This window comes from Anser brachyrhynchus, assembly GCF_964034855.1.
Source record: "Anser brachyrhynchus genome assembly, chromosome: 26".
In the NCBI taxonomy this organism is placed as follows: Eukaryota; Metazoa; Chordata; class Aves; order Anseriformes; family Anatidae; genus Anser; species Anser brachyrhynchus.
The window spans coordinates 5,239,778-5,266,104 of record NC_137719.1 but is presented as its reverse complement, the minus strand read 5'-3'; the positions used below and the strand labels follow the sequence as shown (position 1 = coordinate 5,266,104).

Sequence of the window (26,327 nt, the reverse complement as noted above, 5' to 3'; positions counted from 1 at the left end):
CCGCTGTGCCGGATTTCGGGACCACTTAGGGGTCACCCTGGCTTCGGAGCAATTTCCTTGCTGGGCTCACCCCGGAGCACCAGAAAAGCATTTTGTGAGCATCTCGTGCTGGGGGTTGGGGACCGGGCTCCCTGCTCTTACCTAGGGAGGCTGAAGCAGGGCTGGAAGATGAGGTCCCTAATAACACCGAAGTCCCCCGAAGCCCCGAGCCACCGGGGAGCTATGTATATATGAGCACGGCCCCATAAATACAGGGACAGGCTGGCAGCCGAGCAGCTCCTGGGGACAAAAGGAATTTCAATTTCTCCCTGCCCGCGCAGAAGTCGGGCTCCGGTTAGTTATTGCTTTGTTCAGGGCTTGAAGGGTTTAGGGAGGAAGAGAATTAAGGCTCCTCGGACGGATGCCAGGCTGGGGCACCTGTGTGCTTAATTGAATCCTGAAAATGAGTTAAAATGTTCAGCCTGCTCCCGTCAGCCGTAATTGCCTGTCGGCTTGATGGAGAAACCTCCGCACGTGGTCAGCGTGCGTGCGAACCGCGACAGCACGCGAGGGCGGTGGGGATGCTGCCCCGGTGTATTTTTCCTGCCAGCTTCTCCCCCCCACCGTGGCTGGGAGAAATGCCTCCCGGCCGGTCCTGCTCACGGGTCGGCAGAATTAGTCCCAGGGTAAATTGAAGCCGGGATCAGCATTGCCAGAGGGTTGGGATATTTAATAGAAAGCCGTGTCGCTTATCCCAACGTCCAGGTTTTAAAGCGGTTTCATTACCCTGCCTTTTCCACCTTCCAACTACGCTCCTTTACCAGCATCGAGCAGAAATCAACCCGAGCTGTTCCCACCTCGACCCAAGCGTGAAGCCTTTGAGAAGCATCAAGCTCCTGGGGAGCACATGGGACGGCTCCCGGCTACCCCGTGCTGCCCTTCCCCAAAATCAGGCTTTTTGGAGCATCTTCACATCACTGCACCCCATCCAGCACGGAGGCGGGCAGGAGCTGTCACCCCACGAAATGGGGGCACCAGGGAGGGAAAGGTGCAAGCCTTAGGAGCATGGTAAAGCCCTGGCATTGGTTATTATCACAAAAAGGACTTGACGGAGAAGAAAGCCGGGGCAGTTTAATTAAAGATAGGATTGTTTGGGTGCTTATCGCGAGGGCAGCGAGGCAGGCTTGGCGAGGACCCGAGGTTAACCCCGGTGATTTAAAGCTGGCAGTGTAAAACCTTCGACAAGCAAGACAAGTACACGCCACGGGGCAAGAACATTTGCTATGCAAAGCCCTTGAGAAAAAAAAAAATATAAAAAAGGGGTTTTGTGGAGCAACTCGGGTGGATGAGCTGGGGGGAGCTGCGCCCTGCTCCCGTGGGGCGCGCACCCACAGCGCCTGGCAGAGCTCAGGGTGCTCACACCGACACCCAAGGGGCACCTCAGACCTCGTGGGATGGGTTCAGGGGGGTCCTTAAGCAAATTTCTTGGCCTTTCTGGAGCTGCAGGAGAACTAGGCTTCTTTGGCGTTAATTAAATCATAAGAGGAAATGACGGCGGGGATAAAAGCGGCAGGCACGGAGCGGCTGGGAGCCGGTGCGAGCCGGTGCTAATGACGGCTGATTTCGCATTAGCATGACTGCCTTTGGTTAGCAGACAGAAATCTGCTGAAGCAGAGGCTTTTGTCAAACCGGGGCCAAAACACATCTGTGAATAATTGAACAATATTCATGTCGGAGGAGTCAGCAATTTATCGCTGCCTTCCTCCGCAGTCTCAGGGAAAGGGGGGGGGGGGTGGCTTTCGGCGAGCGAGAGGAGGCGAAGCAGCTCCGGCTGGTACGTCAGCAGCCCGAGAGCACGCAGAGGTGATGCTGCGACCTGGCGGGCCCGTGCACGAGCAAATCTCCATCATTTCTGCCTTGCATTTCTGCTGTCCTACGGCCGGACAGGAGAGAAAGCCGGGAGGAGGAGGCGGTGGCTGTAACATCAGCGTTTGCGTCCTGCATCGTTTTGCTCCCCGTGAAAGGCCAGCGACAGCTGGCCCTATTAACGAGGACCTTTGGCAGAGAAAATTGCCTGGTGAGAGGGTGATTTCCAGGAGAGACGCTGCATTGATTGCATCGACTGCCCGCTATTGGCATTTAGAGACTGTCGGGCTGCTGCCCCGGCGCTTTGCCCCATGCCAGCCCACTGCAGCCCTGTGCACAAGGGAGGAGGGGGCTGGGGCAAACCCCGGTCCTCGTGCTGGGATTTGTGTCCCTCAGTCCCAAGCTCAGGGGCACCTTGGGCTGACGCCGAGGTGCTTTGCTGCCTCAACAACACCAGCCTGCCCGTGCAGATGCGTTAGGAAGCCTGAATGCCTGCAGCCTGGGAGCCCAGGGTTGCTTTTGTAAGGGAAGCGATGGGAAGGCATCTAAGATTTTGCAACATCTTATAAAAAAACCCTGCGAACACAAAACATGCAAAAAACATGAAACATTTCGTCTTTAAAAATCCCCACCCTGGTTTATAAAACGGCTTTTGGCCTACGAAACACCACCACCGAAACTGTTTGACTGCTTCTTGCCGGTGTGTTTTCAACTGAAAAAAAAATGAAATAAAGCAGTTTTCACACTCCAGTCCGAGCTTTGCCAGAAGCTGCTGCTCTGCACAGCCCCACGCTTGCTGTTTTCCTCCCTCCAGCCGTGCACGCTGCCTCCCTGCTCCTTTTAGCAGCCCAGCAGAGCATGCATCTCGTGGAGCTCCAGCTCCTGAACACGTTTGTAAATCTGCAGCAGCACCAACCTGAACAATTGTAAATCTCTGCTCCGGCGTTGGAGGCTGACACTTCTCCTGCAAACCTGAATTTGTTTTTCCCCTGAACAACCCCATTTATACATAAACGCGTTGCCCCCTCCCCGTGCTCCTGTTTGCTCTGCCGGATGCTACAGCAGCTGAGCAAAGAGAAGTGGGAACTTTGCAAAGAGGAGCAGTGAAGGCAGACTGCGTGGGGTCAAAGCTGCAAGGAGAACCCATGGTGCAGCATCACTGCCACAGCCTGCACCAGTGGCTACAGGTCCCTACCTTGCAGGGCTCGATATACCCAGGGAAATCTGTTTTCCGAGCTCCAACCCAGCTGAGCACATCGTTAGTGCTGTCTTTCGTCACCGGCACCGTCTGCACAAAGTTTCTTCTTTTTGTGCTTGGCCCTGAGCAGGCTGCCCTTGGCTTTTCTGCTCCGGAAGGGCAGCTGCACCTTCCCAGAGAGGCGACGTGCTTCCAGTGCTGTGACTACAGCAGACCACGGGGCTGCACGGAGCAGCCCTGCCAGCGGGAGCCGCGCGTTCCCCGCGCGGGGTGCGAAGCCAAGCAGGCGAGCAAAACACGAGCGAGCGCGCTCCAAGAAAGCATCTGCCTCCGGGCTCGGTGCCCGTTTTTCGGGCTTATTTGCAAGCTGTGGCACAGCGCAGGACAAGTATTATGTGCTCGCTACCGGGAAAGCAGGGAAACGGAGGGGGTGGCAGATTGAGGGATGGCTTGGCCGCAGCCGCGCCAGGAGCGCAGGTGGGAGCCGGGCTGGGGACAGCCGGTGGCCGCCACCCCCCGGGGCTGTCCCTGCCGTGTCCCCTCTCCTGCCCCACGCTGTCCCCACGCAGCTCCCCTGGCTGCCAGCAATCGCGTCCAAGGATTAGCGAGCGATTATGAAGTGCTTTGAAAGTGTAAAGCACAACAGAGGAGATAATTATTTAATAAGGAAGAGTAATAACGGAAAGCAACCAGCAAGGAGAGCCAGCAGCAGAGATTTGGCACAGAAGCAGAGCAGGGGACAGCTTGGGGGGCTGACCCCATCCCTTCTGGTCCCCCCTGACCCTCAATGCTTGGCCCCACCATCCGGACCCTGCAGGCTCTGTTTTTTTACATGGTGTGATCAACACCCCAAAAAGAGGCCGGTGATGCCCTGCAGGGCACGGCACAGAGCAGATTTTGGGGTTTTCAGGAGGTATTGACAGCCAGCGAGCACCCAGCTCGGCACCTGGAGGCATCACCTAGGTGCCTGCAATGGGAGGTGGCAGCAAAACCCTCTCTGCCCCCCACGGTCCCAGCGGGCAGAGCTGGGGACACCTCGGGGACGAGGCTGCAAGGTGCCACCCACCTCCCAGGGCCCTGCCTTGCAAGCCGTGCCGTTTGCTTCCTTCTGCCTTAAAACCCAACAGCTTCGGGTTTCTCATTTTTTCCTCCTGGAAGCCATACAGCTCTCCTGGGATGAGTTTCCGAGCTTTTCCGCAACACGACGAGGGCCAGCAGCTTTCCGGAGAAAAGGAAAGAAAACTGTGATTGGCACGAAACCACCCGAGCCCAAACAGGGAGGCTCTCCGGAAAAATAGCGAATGCTGTGAGCACCGTAATAAAACTGGGAGAGCTGGCAGCTCAGAAGTCATAAATCACCTCTGGGGCTTCGTCGGGAGCGAGGAGGGGTCGGGCAGGGAGGCTTTGAAGATTCCTTGGGTCAAAGGGGGCAGAGGAGAAGTGCTGGAGGAAGAGAATGGTGAGGCTGCGGTGGCCCACGCAGCTCCACGTGGCACAGCACGGAGGGCAGAGACAGGCAGCAGCCTGCTCCGTGGGGACAAGGGACAAAAAGCACTCGGGGAGACGCTGCTTCAGCCAGATGCTCCCGGATCTGTCCCCACGTCCCATGCAAGGGCTGCGTCACAGAGCTCTGCACCCTGCTTACGAGTTTTTGGGGCTTGGGGCCAAAACAGCCCCCTGCTGCCGCTCCCCGGGCTGTCCTCCCCTTCCTCTCCAGCCTGGGAATTGCCTGACCCAGGAGGGGTTTTTCACCCAGCCCTGGGGGGGCGCAGCCCTTCCCGCACGTATCGCCGTGCCCGCCGATGCTCGGGGCCGTGGCTTTTCCTTGGGAAGAGCACCGGGACCTCTCGGGCTGCCACCTTCCCGCTGTGGGAACGATCTGTGTCAGCACATGGAAATGATCAGGGCAAACATCGGGTGCGAACGTATCAGCCAGATTTGACTCGCTCCCCCACCTCCAGACAAATGCCTTCCCATCCCCAGCGTCGAGCCGTGGCTGGGAGCTGCCATATGGATCGGATTCTTTTCCTGGAACTCGCTCTCTAACACATGCATAAAACGAGTTATTTTCGCTCGGGCCCAAAAGCTGCCATTTCGCCCCGTTTCCCTTTGACCCGTCCTGTTCCTCCGGCTTATTTATGGGCATAATTACACCGTGCTATTGATTTTCTGACAGCTGTCCTGATGGTAACTATTTTACAGAATCAAGCTCATTTCTACAGCAAGGGTTTTCACAGTCCTTGGCAGCCCAACGAAGGCGGCTGACGCAAGAAATAATCTTGTTTTCTGCCGTGGCTGAGATACCTGCTCGCGTGGCACAGCAGCCGGTGGCAGGACTCAATCACCAGGGGCTGGCAGCGGTGGCGGTGTCCCCGCTTGTCCCCTCCTCTGGGCAGAGAGCAAGGAAAAGGCAAGAAGTGCACGGAGACCCGCAGTTGCCGGTGACGCAAGAAATTCACTGTGGAGCAGCTCGGATGGGAGCTTGGCGGAGACGCAGTGCAGTGTCTGAGCTGGTTTTGCTCAGAAAAACCTTATCCAGGGAATCGAGTGGGTTTTCTCACTCACTTTCCCCCCTCTGAGGACAGGGTGCCAGTGGAAATGTCAGGGACTCGTGGGGATTCCTGAGACACTCTTCCGTCCTAGACAAGTCAAAGCAACGGCAGCTTTAATGGAACACAGAGCTGAGGGGAAAAAAAAAAATATTAAATCAACTCAGTATTGAAAGAGGTTTTTTTTTTTCCAGAATTAGGATTCAAGTGAAAACACATTGAAATAGCAACATTTCCAAGTGATGCGTAAAACCACCGCGGATTCTTGTGCGTGGGAGAGGAAGGAGAAACCCACAAAGCAACTTTTTCTTTCTCTGCTCCAGGACCGCCACTTGTGCCAAGGAGCCTCTGCTCCGTCCCCCGGGCAGGGGCGGCGCTGCCCGCTCGGTGCTCCGGGGAGAGCCGGGGCAGCGGGTCCAGAAACCTTAAATAAAGGTTGATAAATAAAGGCACAGAGCAGCTGCAGTCGCAGGCGGCGCACAGTGGGAAATTAAAATTGATGTGCAGGTCCCTGCTCCGCAGGGCGGCTCTGACCCACTTGCAGGAGGAAAACCTCGTTCAAGGGGCTTTGTGCACGCTCGGATCCTGCTCGATCCCCCCAGCCAGCCTCTCTGCTCTGCACCAAAATCCCACAAAACAGACGGCTGTGCTGTCCGCCAGAGGCACCTCGACATCCCCTGAGTCTCCCCGCTTGCAGGCTCTGTGGGTTTGGGACTTTTCCCTGCTCTCACGGATATCACCGCCTCAATGGCAGCGGAGCAAAACTCTGCTGACGGGGGCTGGCTCTGGTCCCAACCAGCCCAGGCTTCAAAATCAGCCTGAAGAGAGAATTTTGCTGGTGCACCCTGTGGCGATCCGTGTTCCTCTGCTGCTTCTCTGCCCTACGCTGCCGCTGCGTCACCAAAATACAAATCTCACCTTTTCCAGCTGCCTCTGAAACCGCCGGTGGTTTGCTCCCGGGTGCCCCCGCAGCTCCGCACCGCTGCTCCCTGACGGAGCAAGGAGGGGCCGATCCTGCAGCCCCGCTCCTCTCCCCGGCCCCAAAAACGGAGCAAACCAAGTGCTCAGGTCCAAAACGCCGCTGCGATACTCGGCGGTAGGACAGGGCAGCCCTGATGCAGTTACCTATCGATCGGGTGCGTTCCGGTGCCGAGTGCCTCTTATTGATACAGAGCCGCAGGGATGCCCACGCGGGCAGGGTTGTGGGGCTTCATTCTGCACCCCTGGCAAAAACCCAAGCCCAGAGGCGGTCAGGGGATCGCTGGCTGCACTTCCAAGCATGCAGCACTGCTGCACGGACGGCCACCCTGCTGCCAGCCCCAAAATTGGGGATGCACCGGCAGCGAGAGGTGCCTGGGAGGGATCCCCTGGGAAAGGAGGGTCCCTGCTGCCCGGTGGGACACGGAGGCTTCCCAAGCCCTGCAATCCATCCCGACCCGCTTATTTCCTTCGAAGGGCTACTGGTGACCACAGCATTTCAGGGCAAGGTGGTGCTGGCAGATGGGAGGGCACACGGCTTGTTTTTTTCCTCTGCCCCCTCCACTTTCGGGGCAAGGGGCTGCACAACGGAGCCGTGGCACGGGAGCTGGGGTGGAAAAACCCTCCCCCGGTGGGAACAGACTCTGCACCGAGGCTCGGATTTAAATGCGTGTGTCCAGCCAAGGAAATACCTCGCTGTTCCTGGCGCCCTGCCGCAGGGGAGCTCGCACTGCCATGCGGATGCCGCACAGCACCCGGGCAGGATGAGCCCCACACCAGGGACATGCCAAAACCACTCCTCAGCCCACCTTGCCGGCAGCAAACAGGGCACCTCGGCGGCTCTCTTATCCCCCCCAGGATAAAAATCCCTCTCCACACACCCCATTAATCCTCTGCAGCAGCACGGGGGGGCTCGTGACACCGTGAATCCACGCCACGACCCGGCCCCTCGGTGCAGGGCCCCGGGTCACGCCATGCAGTGGCACTTTGCTCTTTTTCTCTTTTAATCAGAAACAGGTCAGAACAAGGAGCAGCCATTAGGCTAATTAGGCCCCGTGAAAACAGGAGCGTGGGGGACACGCAGCAAAAGCAGCAAATGAAGCCCAATAATGAATATTTAACTCTCTTAAGTAAAGTTTAATTAAGTTATCCCATGGCCGAGGCTTTTTGCAGTATTACCGTGGCTTTCAAGCACATTAAGGTGAGCCAGAAATAACCTCGCCAGAGACACGGGGTGCTCTCCCCGTCTGCTCCCCTCTCTGCCGAGCCCACGGGTTTCATTAGCACGAAAGCTGTGCGAATTCAGAGCAAGGCTCCTCTGGCCAGGCTGCCCCGTCCCGTCCCAGTGCCCAGGGAAAGGCAGGCGATGCCCAGGTCCAGGCACTCCCGTGGGGTTTTCAGGGTTTTAGCCCTGGATGGAGGAGGCTGAGCCACTGCGAGGAGCTGCCCTGCGCCCCACAGCTCTTCCCCAAACCGCTTTGACTGGGGACAAACACGGCTGCTCCCACTTGGGACTGGGAAAGCAACAAGTGGTGTCAGCTCCCTTGCTGGATTTAACCCCGCAGCCGATGCCGCAGCGAGGCGCCGCCAGGTTTGCTTTGCTCGCCTCCCCTGGGTCCAGCGGAGACCATCTGGGCTCCGGGGAGCGCTTTAAAGCATCAATCCGCATCACCTCTGGGTGCTGCCCACCCATCCCACCCTGCAGAGCATCCTTCGCCCGTCTCCCCCCCCCAGCCCGGAGGTGCCCCCGCCGCCCAGCCCCAGCCCTCCCAGGAAGGAGCCGGCTGGCGATTGCTCTTTGAGCACGAACCCAAATTCATCAGCGCGCTTCCCCTTCTCTCCCAGGTTTGCCCTTTAGAGCTCTCAGCGATTTTTTTGTTGATGAGCATTAGCTTCCCCTCGGAGCGGCGCTGGGAGCGCACACCTGATGAACAGCCTTAATGCCACGCGCTAATTGCGGAGCCCTCCATCCCGGAGATGATGCTCCATTAGCTCCGGGGCGAGGGCAGGTCCCGGGCTGGGTGCTGCGGGGATCTCACCCCCCGTGGCCCCCAGACCCACTCCCCCCAAAATTCTCCTCCCCGGTGCAGCAATCAGCCCACGATGGCCGCGCTCCAAGCCGCCGGGAGGACGCTGAGTGATTTGTAACAACACCCCATCAGGTGCACGAACCTTCCTGTAATTGCCTGTCCTTCTCGGGGCTCTTAAAAGCTTTCCACTGGAGGAGAACAGAAGCTCCTTGTCAGAAACAGGCTATTATACAGATGAAAAGAGCCTCCCCCCCACCCCCCCGCCCCCCCGCCTCTTGTTTTTTGTTTTTTGTTTTTTCTTAATGTTTTATTTTCCTTCCCCCTCTCCCAAGCTGTTATGGCAGAAGGTGAGGCTGAGGCATGGCTGGAAGGGCAGCGCCTGCAGACGATGTCCCCGACAGGGAGGATTTTAGGAAGCTGGCAGGGCAGCAGCCTTTAGCAAGAGCCTCGATGCACACAGGGCCACGCACGGCCACAAAACCCCGTGCTTTTGTTCCATGTTTCATAACGCACAGGGCACGGGCTGGCAGCAATCCCCGAAGGGCCCGGAGCAGCGTGGTGCACGCCTGGACTGCAGCATCCAAAAGCTCTGGGGGGCAGCTCCGGGTCCAAGCACGCCACGAGCATCGCATGGGGCAGGACCCCGCAGGGCACCCCGTGCTCCCATGGCACCTTCGTGTGGCAAACGGGGGACGAGAGCAATTAAAACGTCCTCCAAACCAGCCCACGGGAGGCATTTCAAACGGCTTCCTATCCGTCTGCCCGAGATCAAACCGCCAGCGCCGAGCGGTGCTGCTGACTCATAATGCTTCATTAGCGATGCGCCAGCAATTAATTCATCTCTTGATGATGTTCGGTCATTTTTAGACGCGGAGAACCTGATTTTAATCTCCCTCGTGCTGGTTTGGGTTAGCGCGGCTGGTTTCAGCCATCCCGGCCCCCTCTCTCGCCATGAACCAGCTCCCCCGTGCAGAGCAGCAGAAGGAAGCAGGGCCAAAAAAAAAAAAAAAGCCTTGGTTTCAAAAAAAAAAAAAAGCCTTGTTTTCGAGCAGCCTTTGCTCGCTCTGATTTTCCACATCTTTCTGTAAAGCAGCTGAGACTGGTGACTCTCCGAGGCGGGGAGCTGGGGTTAGACAGGCTTCTGGTCTGATCCACTCTGACAATGCTTCCGCTCCGCTGCTGTTCGTATCAAGCACCACAAGGCAAGGGAAATTGGGATTTTTCCCTTTGAATCAGTACTTAGCCTGCTTGCGAGGAGCGGTCGGGGTCACCGAACGGGAAACCATTTCATTCTCCCTGGAAATAGTCCATTATGGCGCTGCTCAGCCGCGGAGCAGAGGGCAGCCCGCACAAAGCCCAGGCACGCAGCAGCTCCTTTACCCCAGCCCCAGCTTCCCTCGCCCAGCAGCAGCTCCAAAAAGCCCCTGACAGCAACAAGGTGGGGGGGGGGACGGGGTGCAGACCCCGCTGCAGCCACCCAGCTGCGAGCCCCTGCCCCTGGAGTAAAGGAGGGATGGGCGAGCCCCTTGCCCCAGGGACCTTGCTTCATGGTTTCATCACCTGTGCTTGAAAATCTGATTTTTCAAGCAGGGAAAAGACATGAAAATAGGGCAGGAGAGGGATGCAATCAGCCCAGCAGAGGGGGAAGCTGAGGCACGGAGCAGTTCTGCATTTCTCCCCCCCCCCAAAAAAGCAACCAGCTGGAAGCCCAGCAGCAGCGTGTTAAGTGGCAGCTCCCTGCCCTAGCAGCAGGACCGTCCCTTCTACCTGCGGAGAAGATTTAAATACTCGTTTTGAAAGCTCAGCTCCATTCAAGATTTATCTTCCTGCCAGCCCTGCTCCAGCACAGCCACGGGAGTTTGGTCTGTGCAAGAGCCGGGCAGCCGCAGCCGCCCCGTTCGGTTTTGTAAAACGCCTCTGACCAAATTGGACTCGGGGCCCGAAAGGACTTGACAATGTCCCTTTATTTCCCGCGCTGTCCCCAGAGGAGCTGGCACCGAATAGACGTCCGCTCTGATTCAGCCGGAGGATTTTTCTCTCTGCCCGTAATTGCCTTCAGCTCGCCGGTCGATGCGTTCCCCGGAGCCGCGGTGGGGGCTTGCAGAGGAGGGGATTTGCAGGGTGGGCTGGGACGGGACAAACCCCTTGAGCTGCTCGGCTGTGGGGAGGATCAGTGCCCCAGCCCAGAGGGATGCACATCACAGCCCCATGGGTTTATTTTTCCCCTATTTTCAGGCATTTTGCCATTTCTCCCCCAGGAAAATTATTGCCCTCTGCACACCTGCGCGAGAGCAGCGAGTTCTCCTCTAATCCTACCCATGCCACCCAGCCTCCACTCCTCTATTTTTGTGCCTTCTTTTGTTCCGCCTTCTTTCTTTACACTTTCCCCCACTCTCTCCCCCCCCCATATGTTACTTTAGGAGAAAAAAAAAAAAAAAAGTTGGGCCGAGGAGCCAAAAAAGAAGAAACACAGGCGTATCAGGGTGTTTCAGAGCAAACCAGCCACCAGGATATTTTTTTTTTTAACAGGAATGGAAACAATTACAACTCTAATGGAAAGCCATAACGAAGATTAGCTTGTGTTGTGTTTTTTTTTTTTTTTTCTACCAGTAACAGCTTCCATCGTGCGGGAGAGAAGAAAGACCGGCGAGAAGAGAGCAGATAACCCAGAGAGCGGATATTTCCCGTAACTCTGAGTGGCGTTTTGCAGTGATTCGCCTGCCTGCGTGCGGCAGGAGCCGTGCCCCGTGCCTCCTTTCCTCCTCTCCTCACTCCGGCAGCTCTTGCACGCTGCTCCGGAGCAAGGGCCGTGGCTCCGCTTCAGGCTGGCTGCAAGGAAAGTGCCCAAAAGGGGAAGATTTGGGGCCGTGGCAGAGGACGAGGTGGGATTCGTGCACGCAGCCCTGAGGCAGCCTCAATCAGCTCCCATTCATCCTCTCGCCATGCCCTGGGGTTCCTCTGAAAGCCCTTAATCATTTCTCTTATCTTTGGGATAAAAAGGCAGCGGATAAGGACAGCGGGGTCCCTTCTGCGTGCTGCGGCATGGGATGGGGATGCGGGTCCGGATGGAGGGGGACCAGAGGGCCTAGGTGCCCCAAAAGCAACTGGAGCGCCCAAAGCTTCTCCTGCCCACCAAAACGCCTGGACAGAGAGTTAATTTCAGCCTCTGATGATCAGAGATGCTAAGCAAGAGCCTCAGCACACCAAGGGTGTCTGCACACCCGGCTCCGTCCCCGCTCCCCAGGCCCCAACCTCCCTGGCCAGCTGCCCTGGCACAGGAGCGTGTTTTTGGGGTGAAATAAGAGCTCTTTTCTCACGTGCCGAAGCCCAATTCATCGTGCTGCCAGGGCAGATCGCAGGCGCGGGGGGGCCGCTTGCTGCTTACGCACAGCAAAAGGGATCGCGCCGATGCTCGCGCGCACGAATCCTTCCTTCCTCATTTAATCAAGTGAAACCGCTCGTGTGACGTCGGGAGGGAATAAAAAAAGAAAAAGGAAGGGGGGAAAAAAAGTTACCTTGTTCTCCTCTCCAGTCCCTTTTGTTCTGTCCAGAGCTATAAAACCCGGTGCGATTTTTATCTTTTCATAAAGTTTTATTGAATCTGATGCCAGGAGGGCCGCGGAGTGCCATCCAATTAAACTTCCCCCTAATCCCGCTCTTAACTCCGCAGCACCGATGGGAGATTAAGAACTAATAAAGATGACAAATGAGAGGAGATAAACGGGAGCCGAGAAGGAGGATGGAGGGCAGCAGGGCACGAAGAAAGGGCTTTAATTGTGTAAGCTGTAACCCCGGTAATTCGAGAAATACGGCTTTCATATACTGCCAGGCAATGGGAGCTGGGGAGGGCTGGCATTAAGCACAGCCCTGGCCAAATCCTGTGTCCCTCCAAGATGCTGTGCAAGGGCTGCTGTAAGTAATGAGCCACCTTCCTACACCCCAGCTCCTCGCCCACCAGCTTCCACAACCCTGCATTATAAAATATATACATATAGCTGATAGGCGTAGCTCAGGTTTCGAAGAGGCCATGCTTCACTGAGCAGGCATCTGACATGCCAACACGTCTCTAGCAGGGAGGAAAACACATCTAGGCGCACAGGACGTGTCTATCCAACCACATGAGATGCGACCCACGACCGTCTCCTCCAACCCAAAAAAATCCTCCCGGCCTCCCTCCAAGGAAGGCCATCAGCCTCCAAGCTGCAGCTTGGCCTCAGACCCAAGGTAGAAGTCAGGCACCACTTTTACCAAGCTCCCAATCATGCTACAAAGGGACAAAGAGGCAAATTCCTCCAGAGGGGCCGGGGCAGGTTTCCTGGGAGCCGCTCCTCCGCAGCCCGCGTGCCTCCCTCCCGCTCCCGAGGACGGGATGTAATTGGCCTTGATCGGGAGCTGCTGCTTTTAATTCATTTACCACTGACTCATGCCTCCGTTCCCCAGCGCCCTGTTCCAAACGCACGGCGAGCAGCACTCCAACGCACTGGAGCTATTTTGACATACTAAGTAAATATCAATTAATTCGCCTTTAAAAAAAAAAAAAAAAGGAAAAAAAAAAAAAAAGAAAGAAAAAAGAAAAAAGCTTAATTGAAAAAATCCAAGTCCAGATTTGCCGCCTGGTATTTGCCAAAAGAGCCTTGTTTTAAGTCTTGCATTTCTCAATCGCTGGGGATTTTACAGCTCCCACAAGCCAGAGCTGTCTCTGAAGAGCCGAGTGAGTCACTGGAGTCGGAGGGAAAAGGGCGAAATCCTCACGCCCAGGACGGGCACACACGTGTCAGGCCACCTGCTGGGGCGCTGCTGGCCAAAGCACCATCGCTTCTTGGGCTTGGAAGGGGACATTTGGCTCCAGCCAGAGCCACGGCAGCACCTCCTGTCCCCAGTGCCCGATTCCCTGCACATCGCCAACATTTCGAGGTGGTAAATCCCAGAGTGAGCCAGCGCCGCTGCAACACGGAGCCAGCCTCCCCCTGTGCACCACCAGCACAGGAGTTGTTAAAGCTTTGTATTTAACAAATACAACAACAACAAAAAAAAAAAAAAACTCCAGCCCCGCAGAACAAGTTAATTCAGTAAACCACTTTGACTCGTGCAATTATTTGCTTTAAAACCACAATTAGCCGTGGAACCTCTGCTTTGCGTCTTTTCCTCCCCGCGTAAGGGAGCGTCCCCAGCACAGAGCCCCAGGGAGGGGGGTGCATGGATCCAGCCAAAAACTTCCCCAAAACAGATTAATCTCTTGCACTCCCCAGATTTCCACTTTTTGGCTCCAGGCTCCCTGACGCATCCCGAGCCCTCGCTCCTTGCAGGTGCCGACATTTATTCCCAAAACTGAAAAGAATCTGGTTCACGGGGCCCCTGCCTGGCCACGGCTTCCCCATCCTCCCGCAGGGAGATGCTAACAGGTTTCCTTCAATTCCTCCTCCCCCTAAACATTTCTCCACTTTTTTCCCCCCAATATCCCACACGGGACGCTTCCTTCTACAGTTCCTGGGCTGAAAACCAGCAGAATATTTTCCTGATTTAAAATAAATTAGCTTTTCCCACACCCCCCCAGCAAGCTCTGCTGCATCCATAAAACCAGAGCGCAAAGACCGGGTGCTGGGCTCAGCCCCACTCCCTCCTTCGGCACCTTCTAATTAGGGTTACCCTTTACATCAGCATGCACCAGCCTTTTAATTACAAGGGGGAAGGCAGAACGTGTGAGACGCTCCGTATTTTTAGCCAGCGTGAAAAAAAAAAAAAAATAGCTATCTGACACATTTCCCCCCACACCTCCTTCCTCCTTTTCTGCTCTTCACAGCTGCCCTGAGCTGAGAACTTCAGCGCTTACAAGTGAGAAAGGGATGGGGGAAAGGTTAACCAAGCTGTCAGGAAGGTTTTTTTTTCCTCTCCTTAAGATGGCAAAACAGGGAAATGTGTTTACTGTTGGGCGTCGGGGAGCTAACGAGGAGTAGGTACTCCCCGGCCTGACACTAAGTGTCTTTGACACCGATGACGGCCCTTTGGTGGGAGCGAACTCACCCGGTGCCTAAACAGATTATTTCAAGTGTCTGTTGCTCCAGAGCACCACTTTGCAAATATTCTAATGTCTGAACTGCCTCGTTTATCCGGCCCCGTATCCACGGCGCAAGCCGCGGTGAGGGAAATTAGAACACGAGCTCCGATTTCAGAGCTTTCCTCGCTTCGTGTCTGAATGGCGGGCGGCACGGCCGGGTCCGGGGCGGCGATTAGCAGCAGAATGGTTGTTCCCATTTCAGATAGTTCCGCCACGCTCCTCTCCTTAAGCGCTGTCACCCGGGGCTCAGCCCCGAAGCAGGCAGTAAGCAGAAGCGCAGGTCTACGCTCGCGCAAGCCTGTGCCTGCGGTGCGCTGAGCTGATGTACGCTCAGACAGGAGGTGGGCACGTGCGGGGTGGTGTGTCCCTGATGGCAACAAGCAAACCCCACCAAGAAAATGCGGTTTTCTCCCAGGCAGCTGTAGGAGAGGCAGAAAAGCTCCGTCCATTCTCGTACTTCACGCTTGGAGGTTGCACGAGCGTCACAGAGCCGAGAGAGATGATCCCAGCCAGACCTTACAGGGAGAGGCACCAAAAATCCCAGCCCTTACAGGGCGAGTGGCATCAGTCCTCTGACTGGCATTGCTTGGTTTCCACCTGAGCATTTCTTTCAATATCATTAAGGCTACCAGGTGGGTGTTTGAAGGAGCTGGAGGGGCTGGCACTCACCCCCTGCACCCCCAGATCAGCGGCAATGCAGAGGGATCTCCTCAAGGGAGCAAACAGAGCCGTCCCCAAGGCAGCAGACAGCCCTAGAAGTCCCCAGCCCGCAATCCCGTACACAAAGCCACCTGCAGCAGGGACCCTAGAAGCCCCCAGGGATGCCAGGAAGACACGCAGACAGGTTGCAAGTGCTGGAAGAAATCCTGAGCAGGCAGGAGCTTAAAGAGCTCCGGCTGCTTGGTTTATCAAAAGGACAACGGAGGTGACTTGATTGCCACGTGTAAGTATCTTCCTGGGAGAAAACACAGGCGGCTGAAGTATCTTTAATCTAGTGAAGAAAGACATAACAAGAGCCAGGAGTTTGATCGTGTCTGGCTTCGGCTTCCCACTGGAAAAATAAGGCACGTGTTTTTAGCAGCAAGGCTGGTTAACCACGGGAGCAGGGAGTCAGCAAATGGAGGGATTATTCAGCTTTTAACAGCTCCAGATCCAGCTGGGGGCAGGGGGCAGCCAGCACCCACCCTGCTCACACAGGAGAATAACAGCCAGCTCTGTTCTGCACCCCAGAGGCTCCAAAAACCCCAGGACAAAAAGATGCAACATGCACAGGGTTACATATATAATGCACGAGCTTGCCTATAGAAGCTTAATGCATTTATTGCACTGTGCTCACAGACACGCTGCAGCACCAGGAGGCTCCCTCGCATGCAGACACTTCCTGGGGCCCTGTGGGGCTGTGCTGGTCCCTGGTGTCATCTTCTGCGCCAGCAGGCTCGCTTGCAACACGCGCAGCAAGACCTCGGTGCCTACGGGGAGCTGAAAGTTGGATTTTCCCCCCCCTTTTTTTTTTTTTGCAGAACTTGTTTTCCATCCGGGATTGGAAGAAAGAAATAGGCAAAAAAAAAAAAGAAAAAAAAAAGTCCATAAAACAAATCCAAGCAAACAAAACAGCTTGGAAAGAAGCAGGCCAAGGGAGCCTGGTTTGCTTTTGCTCAAGGAGCACCAAGAAGGTCCCTGCCCAGGGCAGAGCCCTGCAGCACTCACCCTGCCCCACGTCTGGGGCACGTCCCCAGCTCTCCTCTTAAATCCCTGCCCTCGGCATCGCCAGCACCTGGTGGTGAGCTGAGCTGGTGATCAGGGCCAGGAAGCCCAGGGGAAAGCAATCATGCAGGAGTGCAATGGTGTGGTAATACCAACCGTGCAGCGAGGCAGAGGCTTCCCCTGCACAGGCCTTGCAGGAGCACAAGGAAGCTGAAGCCGAGGCCATAAATTGTTCTTCTAAAGGACAGGGACGCGCCGCAGGAGCCATTACCTTCTCAGAAGTCAAGCAGCACAGATTAGAATGGAAATTATTTGGGAGTTTTCGCAGGGCTGGGCAGGGATTGTTCAAGGCTCAGCGATTCTCTGCACTTCATCACCGGGTCATTGATTTACTTGCTGCTTTGCCATTTACACAGCTGCGTGCGAGGCGGGGCGCTGGGCAGCGAGGGCTTTTCCCTTGCGAAACCGGGAGTTTTGCCTCTTCGGGCTCCATCCCGTGGGAAATTTGGGGGTCAGAGAAGGTCTCGTGTGTTTAAGGAAGCCAAGGGGCGTTGGAGATGGGCTCTGGGGAAGGAAGGAGCCCCCAGCCCCTTGCTGCAAAGCCCTGGTTTTGGGCAACTGATGGCAGGCGCTGCTGCTGCTTTTGCTGCTGCTTTTTCTGCTGCTGCTCCTTGATTTCTGAGCGTGTCGGTGGACAAATGATCCCAGATTTTCCCTGCACCACAGCAGGGGGTGCCAGGGAGGATTAAAAGATGCATGTCTATGTAAATACACGCTCAGGAGAAGTCACTTGGCTCCAGGAGCTCAGGCCTCAAGCGCAATGCACTGAAATGTTGCTGGGTTTGGTACCAAGCTCGGAGACCCAGCGAGGATGCTCTGACACACTCGGTGCCAGCTCTGGCGTTTGTTAGATTTTTAGCAGCAAAGAGAGGCAGCTGGGCAGAATCAGGGTGAAAGTCATGGAGAAAAGCAAAACTTTTCTATTTTACCTGTGCAACAGACTTGAACTTATCAAGAAAAAAAAAATAATGACAATAAAGCAATGGCAAACTGTTTGGAAGCTGTGAGTTGCATCACTCGTGCGGGTCCGGCTTTCAAGCAAGTTAAAATACAAGAAGGAGCTCGGTACCTGGGTGAGCCCAAGTCCTCGGACAAGGAGAAGCTGTGAGGGCATCCAAACCCAGAGCCTGTGTCCGAGCACGTGGAAGCACTGGAGCCAAGGTGCAGAGGAGGGATGCCACTGCTCCTGCTCCATCCCTGCCCGGCAGCATCCCAAAGCTGCTCTGCTAAATGCCTCCTAGGAGGAGGAACCAAGCAGCGTGCCTTATCCTGCTCCGCAACCTCTTAAGCTGTGCCAAAAACAATGTCTTTATTCCTAAAGCCCTGCAATCCGTGTAGGGACAAGCAAGGCAGCCTAAGCTGTGCACTGAGCACACTTTTCTCTTTATATTACCCAAAGGAATGAACTGCTATTATGAAATCATTAAATTAATAACTTGGTAATATAGGCAGATATATAAAACAATCTGTTCCTAGAACAAAAGAAATTACTACGTTCCAAACATTCATAATTTAATTTAACAGTGAATTAAAGTGGCATACATAATTTCACCCTCGGAAAGTCAATAGCACTGTGTAAATAGAGCCCGGTGCTGGTGCCGTGGGGAGGCGCGGTGCCCGGGGGAGAGCCCTTTGGCACCAGCTGCTGAGGACAGGACGAGATGAGATGCTCGTCTTATTTTAATTTTTTAAATTTTAATTTTTTAAAGCTCTGAACATTCGAAGCACTTTGCAGGATGAGGACAGGGAGAAGAGAGAGGAGGCTTTGGTTGTAGGCAGGTGGAGAGGGGCAGTGCAAGACCTCAGGGTGCTTTGGGGATTTGATGTCAGGGGGGATGTGGTTTCGGGGTAAAACCAAAGCCCTCGGTGTCACTTTTCTGCACCTTTCCTCTCCCTGATCTGTCCTTCCAGAAGGAAAGCAAGATTTGAAACCGAATGTGGTATTTAAATTAGCATGACTTCTATCTCGCGTACTCTGTTATTTCCATTTGTGTTACCTAATATTTTTTCCCTTTTGTTTGAAATTAATTTGCCGTAATTTATGGGAGCGCATTTTGATTGCTTTTGATTAAGTTTAACAAGCAGAAAAAAAAAAAGTCTGCCGCATTAGACATCAAAGCAAACAAATCCGTTTCCTAGGCCCGCTTGTGCATAATTAATAAATGCTGTCACTCCTCGTACAGTAAATATATCTATTATGTTACAATAAAATATGTGTTGTAGTAATTAATACACGCAACCCAAGCATGTTCTGGGTAAGCCCACAAAAATCTGGGAGCAGCAGTCGCTTTTTGGTGCTATAGCCAAGACTTGGAGCAGTCGTCAAGACTTCAGAAACTTTCACAGGCAGGCAGAAGTTTGCTTTTGGGCAGGAAACGTTCGATTTTAGTGCTGGGTTGTGGCACGCAGGAGCAAATCCCCATTTCCAAGGGATTTCTGAAGGCAAAGCCTGGGAACTGGCAACCCCATCACCCCACTCCCAGCTTCTGCTGGGACCCCGGTGGCTGAAACCACGGCATCAACAGAAATTCCTGGGCAGTCTTCTGAGCTGCAACAACAACTATTAATTTGAAGAAAAAACAGCTTTGCAAGTAGGGCAGGTCAGATTTCAGGCTGAATTCTCTGCTAACTACCAGCTCCTACACGCAGCCACGATTAGAAGGCAGCAATCCTGGCGTGCCATCCCCCTTTTGCTAGCAAAACCTCGTTTAACCCAGCGGCGCTGGCTGCCAGGCTGCAGAGCTGGCTCCGTGCAGCGGGGAGCCGAGAACAACCCGGGGAGGAGGTCTCAGAGAGCAAGAGGGCTCTCGGGATGCTCGGGAAGCCCGGAGATGCTCCTACTAATTGCCCTAGTAGAGGAGAAGCTGCCCTGAACACCGATTTCAGTCCATCTCTCCTAAGAAAACGTGGGGGTCGAGCCCTCGGCCAGCTGTCTTTTACCTCCTGCTCCTTTATTCACAGGAGGTTCTGGGTGGAGAAGTAAAAGATGGGGGGGGTGTAAATATGCTGAACCGAAGGCGACTCCTGGAAAAATGAAAAGAAAAAAAAAAACCCTGGACAGTTGGTGCCACTTCTAAACACATTAAATATTTATGGGCCCTTGCTCGTAGCTTCAAATGAGCTGTAAATTGAATGGAGGTTATTTTCTAGGTAATTAAAAACGGAGAGAGAGATGGAGGGGACTGTTTATGGGCAGCCGTAAAAACCGCAGCCACCAGGAGTCTCGGTGCTCTGCTCAGGGAGGGGACCTGGGGATGAGATGGCATTGAGGGGACGGCGTGTGTGGCATCTCGTCGGTGGGCTGCTCCCCAGCAGTGCCGTGTCCCCTTTCCTGCAGCACCCCCTTCTGCAGCATCCCCCACCCCTGCACCCCCCCTTCCCTGCACCTTCGCGGCTGCTCAGGACCAATGCTGTGATTTTCCAAGCTATGCCAGAGCACACGAACAGCCCGGTAGGAAAAATCAAGGTTTATCCCATTGCCAGGCTGCAGATATGAATATTTTCCTGGGGTTTTGGTGTCCTGACCACCCCTTACTGCAGCCGGGCTGGGGCAGCAGCCATCCGCCCCCCCTGCCTGCCGTGGCGGCAGGGGAGATCCGACCTCCCCACAAACTCCTTGTAATTCCAGGGTTCAGCAAAACCCAACAGCCCAGAGATCGTTTTCAATAACAGCCCCCTTCCATCGCCGAGCAGAGCCATTAACATCCCGCTCCGCAGCGGGGCTCTAACTCAGCCTGTTATTAACGTCAGCTCCGCTGCAAACCTCTCCCTGCGCAAATTAATCCTTCGGGGAGCAGAAACCTGCGGGGCAGAGGATGCGTGCGCAGGACTCGCTCCCTGCTTTGTGCTCCCGGTGCCCACGGCCCTGGGGAAGGGGAGCGAGGGGCTCCGGACCCCTTTGCAGCCGGTGTAAGCCCAAGCGAGAGCCCGACCTTCCTCCCCACAGGGCTCTCTTCTTCCTCAGGGTGCACAGCTCCGTCCCAGCTGCTGAACAGAGGGGCTGTGGAGAACTATTTTCCCTGCTCTGCCCGTGGGAGAACAGCCTGCTTCGTGCCCCGCTTGGCCAGCAAGGCACCTCTTGTCCTTTTGCAGTGATGCAAGAACAAGGCGTAGCCCTTCCCTGCCTCCAGCCTGAGAAATCCCAGAGCAAGCCAGGAACTCCAACCCGAGCCCCTGGCAGCAGGTTCTTGGCTCGTTCCCTGGCTGGCATCACACCAGGGCTCCGGGGAGATGTTGTGGGATGGGGTCGGGCACCGGCAGGAGCAGGGGAAGGGGCTGAAGGGAACGGGGAAGGGGCAGGCAGCCTGACACCCACCAGCAACGGGTCCCGGAGCTGCCCCGTCACTGCTAAACATCCACTCCAATGCAAAGGCTGCCCAAGGTGGTCACTGGCTTCAGCCCCCCATGGTCCACAGACCCCTCATTTTTTGGGTGCCCCCTCCCCAAAGCCTTGCAGAAAGCCCGGAGACTTTGCCAAGCTCCCCCAGCCCAGGGGCAGGGCTCTCCCTCCCGAGCCTTGTATTTACTTCTCTAAATAATTCAGCAGATGGTCAGTCTCTGTAAAACAATCCAAACAATCCCTCCGAGGTCCCGATGCTCCAGCCCTGCCTTCCGAGAGGTTTGTTCACGGTTTTCAGCCAAGGTCTGCAGGTCAGGGCAGTGGGCGAAGGGGAAGCCTTGCACATTTTGTGCCTTTCAGCAGCAGGACGGCCAGTTGGGAAGGTGACAGCTTCAGCCCTGGTGGTGGGGATGATGGCACGCAGGATGCCCGGGGTAAATCACCACTGCAGCATCCCTCCAGCTCGGCAGGAGGGTCCCCAGGCTGGGGATGCCTGGCTGGGCAGGGCCCAAGTGGTGCCTTTTTGCCTGTTAATGCAAAAAAGAGAGGGGGAAACAAGTGCAGTTGGAAAGAAGGAGGGACCGGGGAGGAAAGCGAGGAGATTAACAAACAAACAAAAATCCCCAAATCCATCAGAGCGGAGGCTACAAAACAAATTAAAGTTGTTATGGCAACTGGTATGTGTGGGCAGCAACATGCGTCTCCGAACGCACGGAATTAAAACCAGCGTCATGCTCGGCAGCTAATTAAATCACGCCGGCCAAGCGCGCTCGTGGGGAACCCTGCGCGCTGCCGGGGCCAGCGGGACGCAGCTGGGCTCTGGTGATGGCTTCCAGCCCCCGTCCCGCTGTGGTTTGGCTCCCAAAAATGCTGAGCCGTGGCTGGGCTAGAAGGGGCGAGCGATGTGTGCGCACCCCAAAAGCAGAGGAGCTGCAGCTCCACGGGTACCAGCAGGGCACCCTTGGGTGCCCCCAGCATCACCCGGGCATGGGAAGGACACGGGAGCGAGGCAGACCCACCGGGAATCATCTCTCCCTTCCCCTTAAACTTGATTTTCTCCCCATCGCACTGTGCAAGGTCACCGAGAGGACCCCGGGGCCGCGGAGCCCAAGGGAAACATTAAAGCCCTTGTTCCATTTTAGCTCCCAGTAAAGCTCGGAGCTCGGGGAAGAATCGGCCCCATTGTGCGCCCCGCAGGCCAGGGGTCGGGCGCACCACAAAATGCTGCCTTTATGCGGAGAGGCCTGGGAACGGGGCCCCCGGCCCCATTTGTCAGCGCCGGGGCTGCCAAGTGCAACGGGCTGCAACCAAGTGACCTCAACCAGCGCGCTGCTGCTTCCCCTTCTGCAGGGCACCGGGACCCGAGCGGCCCGTGCTCCTCGAAGGGGAGGCGATGGGGTGGTGCTGATGCTGCCAGGGTCATCGGGGAGGCCCTCGGGCAGCCCTTGCTGCTCCCTGCCCCACCACGATCCCACAGCAGCTCCCCGTGCACGCCTGGAGGGTTTTGCAACGCCTGCTGCAACCACCTGTGACTTCCCGGCTCTCCGCTTAATCCTCCTTGACATCCCAGTTGCTGCTGCTTCAGTAATGAAGGCGCAGACGGGGAATTAGGAGAGCCTTTGCTCGGTTTTATTTTACCCGCCGAGTCTAATTAAACGTACGGGAGGACGCGGCACTCGAGCTGGCGTTGGGGAATAATTCCTGAGGGCAGGAGGAGGGAGTTGGGCAGGCACCGCACGGCATCGCCCCCGCTCCGGCTTTGGCACCGCGGCAAAACCTCACACCCGCCACCGCAGAGGCTCTTGAGCCTCCTTTACCAAATTATCCAGCCCTTTAAGGCAAAAACCCAGCTAAAACCAAGAAATTCCTGCACAAACGAGCTCCTCCCGAAGCCAAAGGTTAAGCAAAGAGCTTCGGTGCTTGTAACTCGTCCTGGTGAAAGACGAGGGGCTCGTGCTTTTAACACAGACACCAGGCGGGCAGTTTTATGGGACTTAAAATCCCTTCTCCCACTTCTCCCTGTCCTCGCATCCATCCTTCCAGCCCCCATACACCTGGCCAGGAAGAAGGAGGGAAGAATATTCATTCCGTTTTTTTTTTACCCCATTACCATCTTGCACAGGACTCAGAGCACCCTGGGGTGCCCTGTGCCCACCCACCCCCTGAGAAATCTCTGCTCTGGCCCCATCCCAGCAAATTTCAGCTCCCCACAGAAAGCCAATTTTCTAGAAAGTGCTCCCCCCCCCCAACTCGGATGGTACCTTAGCTTTGTACTTTTCTATTTTTGGTACAAACGGAAGCTAGTTTTAAAAATATCTCTGAAAACACTTTATTTTTTTTTTTCAGCGCTCCCACTGGTTGGCATTTCCTGCAAGTAGCTCAGAGAGTTTTGTCAGTGCTTTAAAAAAATATGCAGAAAGCAGGCTCAGAGACCTCGTTCCAGCCTGAGCACGGAGCTCAATTTATGGCAGCAAGGGGCAGAGCAGAGGTGGGCACCCCGGGGAGGGAAGGAAAAAAAAAAAAAAACCAGCACGCCAGGAGGCTGAAGGGGAAGCCACGAGCATCCCGTCCCCTCTGCCCTGCCCTGTCCCCAAGTGTCACTCGCTGCTCTGCCGGTGTCTGGGGCACAGAGCAGCTGGCCGCGACGTCGATGGCCAGGAGCAAAGAGCTGGGGAATTTACGCACGGCATTAAGCAAGATGCTTTGGTCTCCAACTAGGTTAAATTGCTTTCTATATTTAAATTGCCTGCTGGCTGGTTGGATGCGAGGCACAGCTGCGGAGTGGCGACTTCCATCCAGTAAACAGAGGAGGAAACCCTAATGGATTAATCTGTTATAATTAGACGGTTTGCTGCCACTTCGACACCGAGCTCGCAGAAGCGTGGAGTCGGAGGAGCCGCGAGATGGCTGCAAAGGGCACGTGGGGTGCAAGGGGCACGGCAGGAGGCGAGGAGCAGCAGCAGCCACGCACACGAGCAAACCCCCCGTTTCAGCTCATCCTTTCTTCCCCGAAGTCACCAGAAGGCCAGCACAAACATTTCCCAGCACAAACATTTCCCAGCACGTGGTTCTCCTGCTGCCGTTCAGTGCAAACCCTCCTGTGGTGCCTCCGGGCCCTTGCCATGATTTTGGCACCGCTCTGAGAAATGCAGAGCAATTTTCATCCACCGAGGTGCAGGAGCGTAGAAGTGCTGAGCTGTACCCCGTAACTCCAGAGCAAGAATTAAAGGCAATTTATCCTCTGCTTCCTTTATCTAAGAAAAGGAAGGCTCTCTCTGGGAAAGCTTTAGCAGCTTTCTTCAATTATTGTTTTATGCAACATCCAAAAAAAAAAAAATAGTGTTTTCAGCACTTTCTCATATCAAGGAAGTAATTGAGTCAAAATGAAGAAGAAATTATCTATGAAGTTAATTATCTAGCAGACATGTTTTACACTCAGTCATTTTTCACTACCACGCAGTAACTGGAAGCACAGGCATTTTTCTTTCCTGTAATTAATGTGCTCAGAACGCCCTGCAGAAAGCAGCCGGGGTTACTGCTTGGGGAGGCATCAGTTCCCCGAGCAGCGGGGACCAGGGGAATGGAGCAGGCCGAGCGCTCCCTGGGCCGGTTTCCAGCTCTGGGATTTCCACGCCTTGCAGTCTGCTTCCTTGCAGCCCTTTGTGCGCTCTGGTGAAAGTTAGGGTTTCCAAAAAAACGAGTTATATGGGCAGCAGAAGTTGCTGCTGTCGCCGGTCCAGCGTTTCCAAGCGCCCCGCCAGCCCAGGAGGGCGCACGCAGCCTCCCCGACGCCGTCCCTGCCCGTGGCCACTTTCCACGGAGGGAATTTCTGGTGAAGGGATCCTTTCAGCCTCCTTCCCCGTGCAAGGGAACCCCGATTGCACAGGCACGGCTCTCGTCCCGAGTCCCAGAGCACGCCAGCAGCAGGGAGGGACTCAAACCTTGCGGTTCTTTGCTCCCTGCTGCTCCCCCAGCACTGCGCTGGGCACACGGACACCAAGCATCGCTTGATGGAGCTCCATGCGAGCACAGGGCGCTCCTCTCCTTAACGCACTGCGTGTGCCAGCCCCCGATCACACCTTGATGCGCAAGAGCCCCTTGTCAGGGTGTGCAGGCAAGGAAACACAAGCAAAAACGCCAGCAAGATTTGAGGAAGAGGGGGCTGCACATTGCTCTCGCAAAGCTGTGGAAAGCAGCTCGAGGACAGGATTATGCCCCTCTGTTTGGCACTGGTGGGGCTGTGTGGGTGCTGAGCAGGCTGGGTACCTTGCTGGAGGCTTATGTGTCTGTGGGTGAGTGAAATCTGCCTTAAAATAATAAAAAAAAACCCTTTTGCTTCTGTAAGGTCTCACAGTAGAGTTACACATCCATCCATCCATCGCCAGCTCAGAGCCACCAGCTAAACCCTGCTCTTTCCCCACGGTGGCAGCCCGGGAAGGTGTCCCCATGCCGGCAGCTTGCTCTAGCTGAGGGTTTTATTTCTGATCCAAGCACACATTTGGAGGAGAAAAGCCTTGACCGAGCCCCGAGGGTTGCCTACCTTGAGACAAGCAGAGCGCTGACCCCTGGCAGCACACACAACGGGTTCCTCCCCCTGCCTTTCTCCTTGATTTAATTCACTGCTCATTTGCTGCGGTAATTATATTAGGAAGCTGTAAGGCAGGACACCAGAGTCCCTCGCAGGCTGCTAATTGTTGCTGGAACGAGGCCATCGGGGAGGTAATTGAGAGAAACGTGCCCGCTCCTACGGCCATGGGGGAATGCTGCAGCTGAGAGCTTGGGCATGGAGAAGTTCCCAAACCCAAACACCCCACTCTGTGCACGTCCCCGGCCACCTCGCAAGTGCGAGATGTTATTTTTGTGCCTTTAAAATTAAACACGGTACAATGGGGGGTCTGGAGGGGGGTGTTCTTTGTGAAGGGAATCAGCTTGGAAAAGTTAATGAGGCAAAAATATCTGCTTGTGGGAAAGCTGGAGGTGTCAGGAGAGCCCCAAGGTGAAAACTTGTGGGTTAAGGGAGGAGGAAGGCGGCACCTCCGTGCCCCACCGTGCTCTCTCCGTGCCTAAAGGAGAACATCAAGTTGTCACTGGGGGCAGAGGGGCCGTCCCGTCCATTTCTAAGCACCTCTCCTGTCGGAAAAGTCTTCCAGCGCTGCTGCAGCTGCCTTTGCTGTGAAAGAAGAGACAAAATCCAAGTGGGCTGTCCCGCAGATGTCCAAATCCCAAATCAGCACACTAGAGAGCTTGCTTGCAGGGAGCTGAACAGCCCTTAATCCTTTATCCTTTCTTTTTTTTTTTTTTCCTTCTTCTTTCTGCAAGGAGATCAGAGCAAATGTGGTGGCTTCTCAGCAGGGGCTTTGCAGGCTGGGCTCTGTTCCTCCCGTTGAGCTGAAGCTGCGGCGAGCTTAAAACCACCAGGGCATCCCTGCTGCCCGTGGGCACCATACTGCCTGGACACCTTGCATCAACGAGGCCTGGTGCAGAGCAGCTCGGTGCTGGGTTTGCGACGCAGACCACAAAATTTTGGGGGCCCCAGAGGAGCCTGCACAAGGTCCCCAAAATGCCCCCG

The 26,327-nt window shown here is 55.4% G+C and overlaps 1 long non-coding RNA gene across 1 annotated transcript; it reads right to left on the bottom strand.

Annotated features, from left to right (window-relative positions):
• Positions 1–14,678: 14,678 nt before the first annotated feature.
• LOC308183114 lies at positions 14,679–26,063 on the bottom strand. The gene is made up of 2 exons (XR_013942294.1): positions 25,299–26,063; positions 14,679–21,285 (listed from the first exon to the last, which is right to left on the bottom strand). It is a non-coding gene; the product is annotated as an uncharacterized lncRNA (long non-coding RNA).
• Positions 26,064–26,327: the final 264 nt, after the last annotated feature.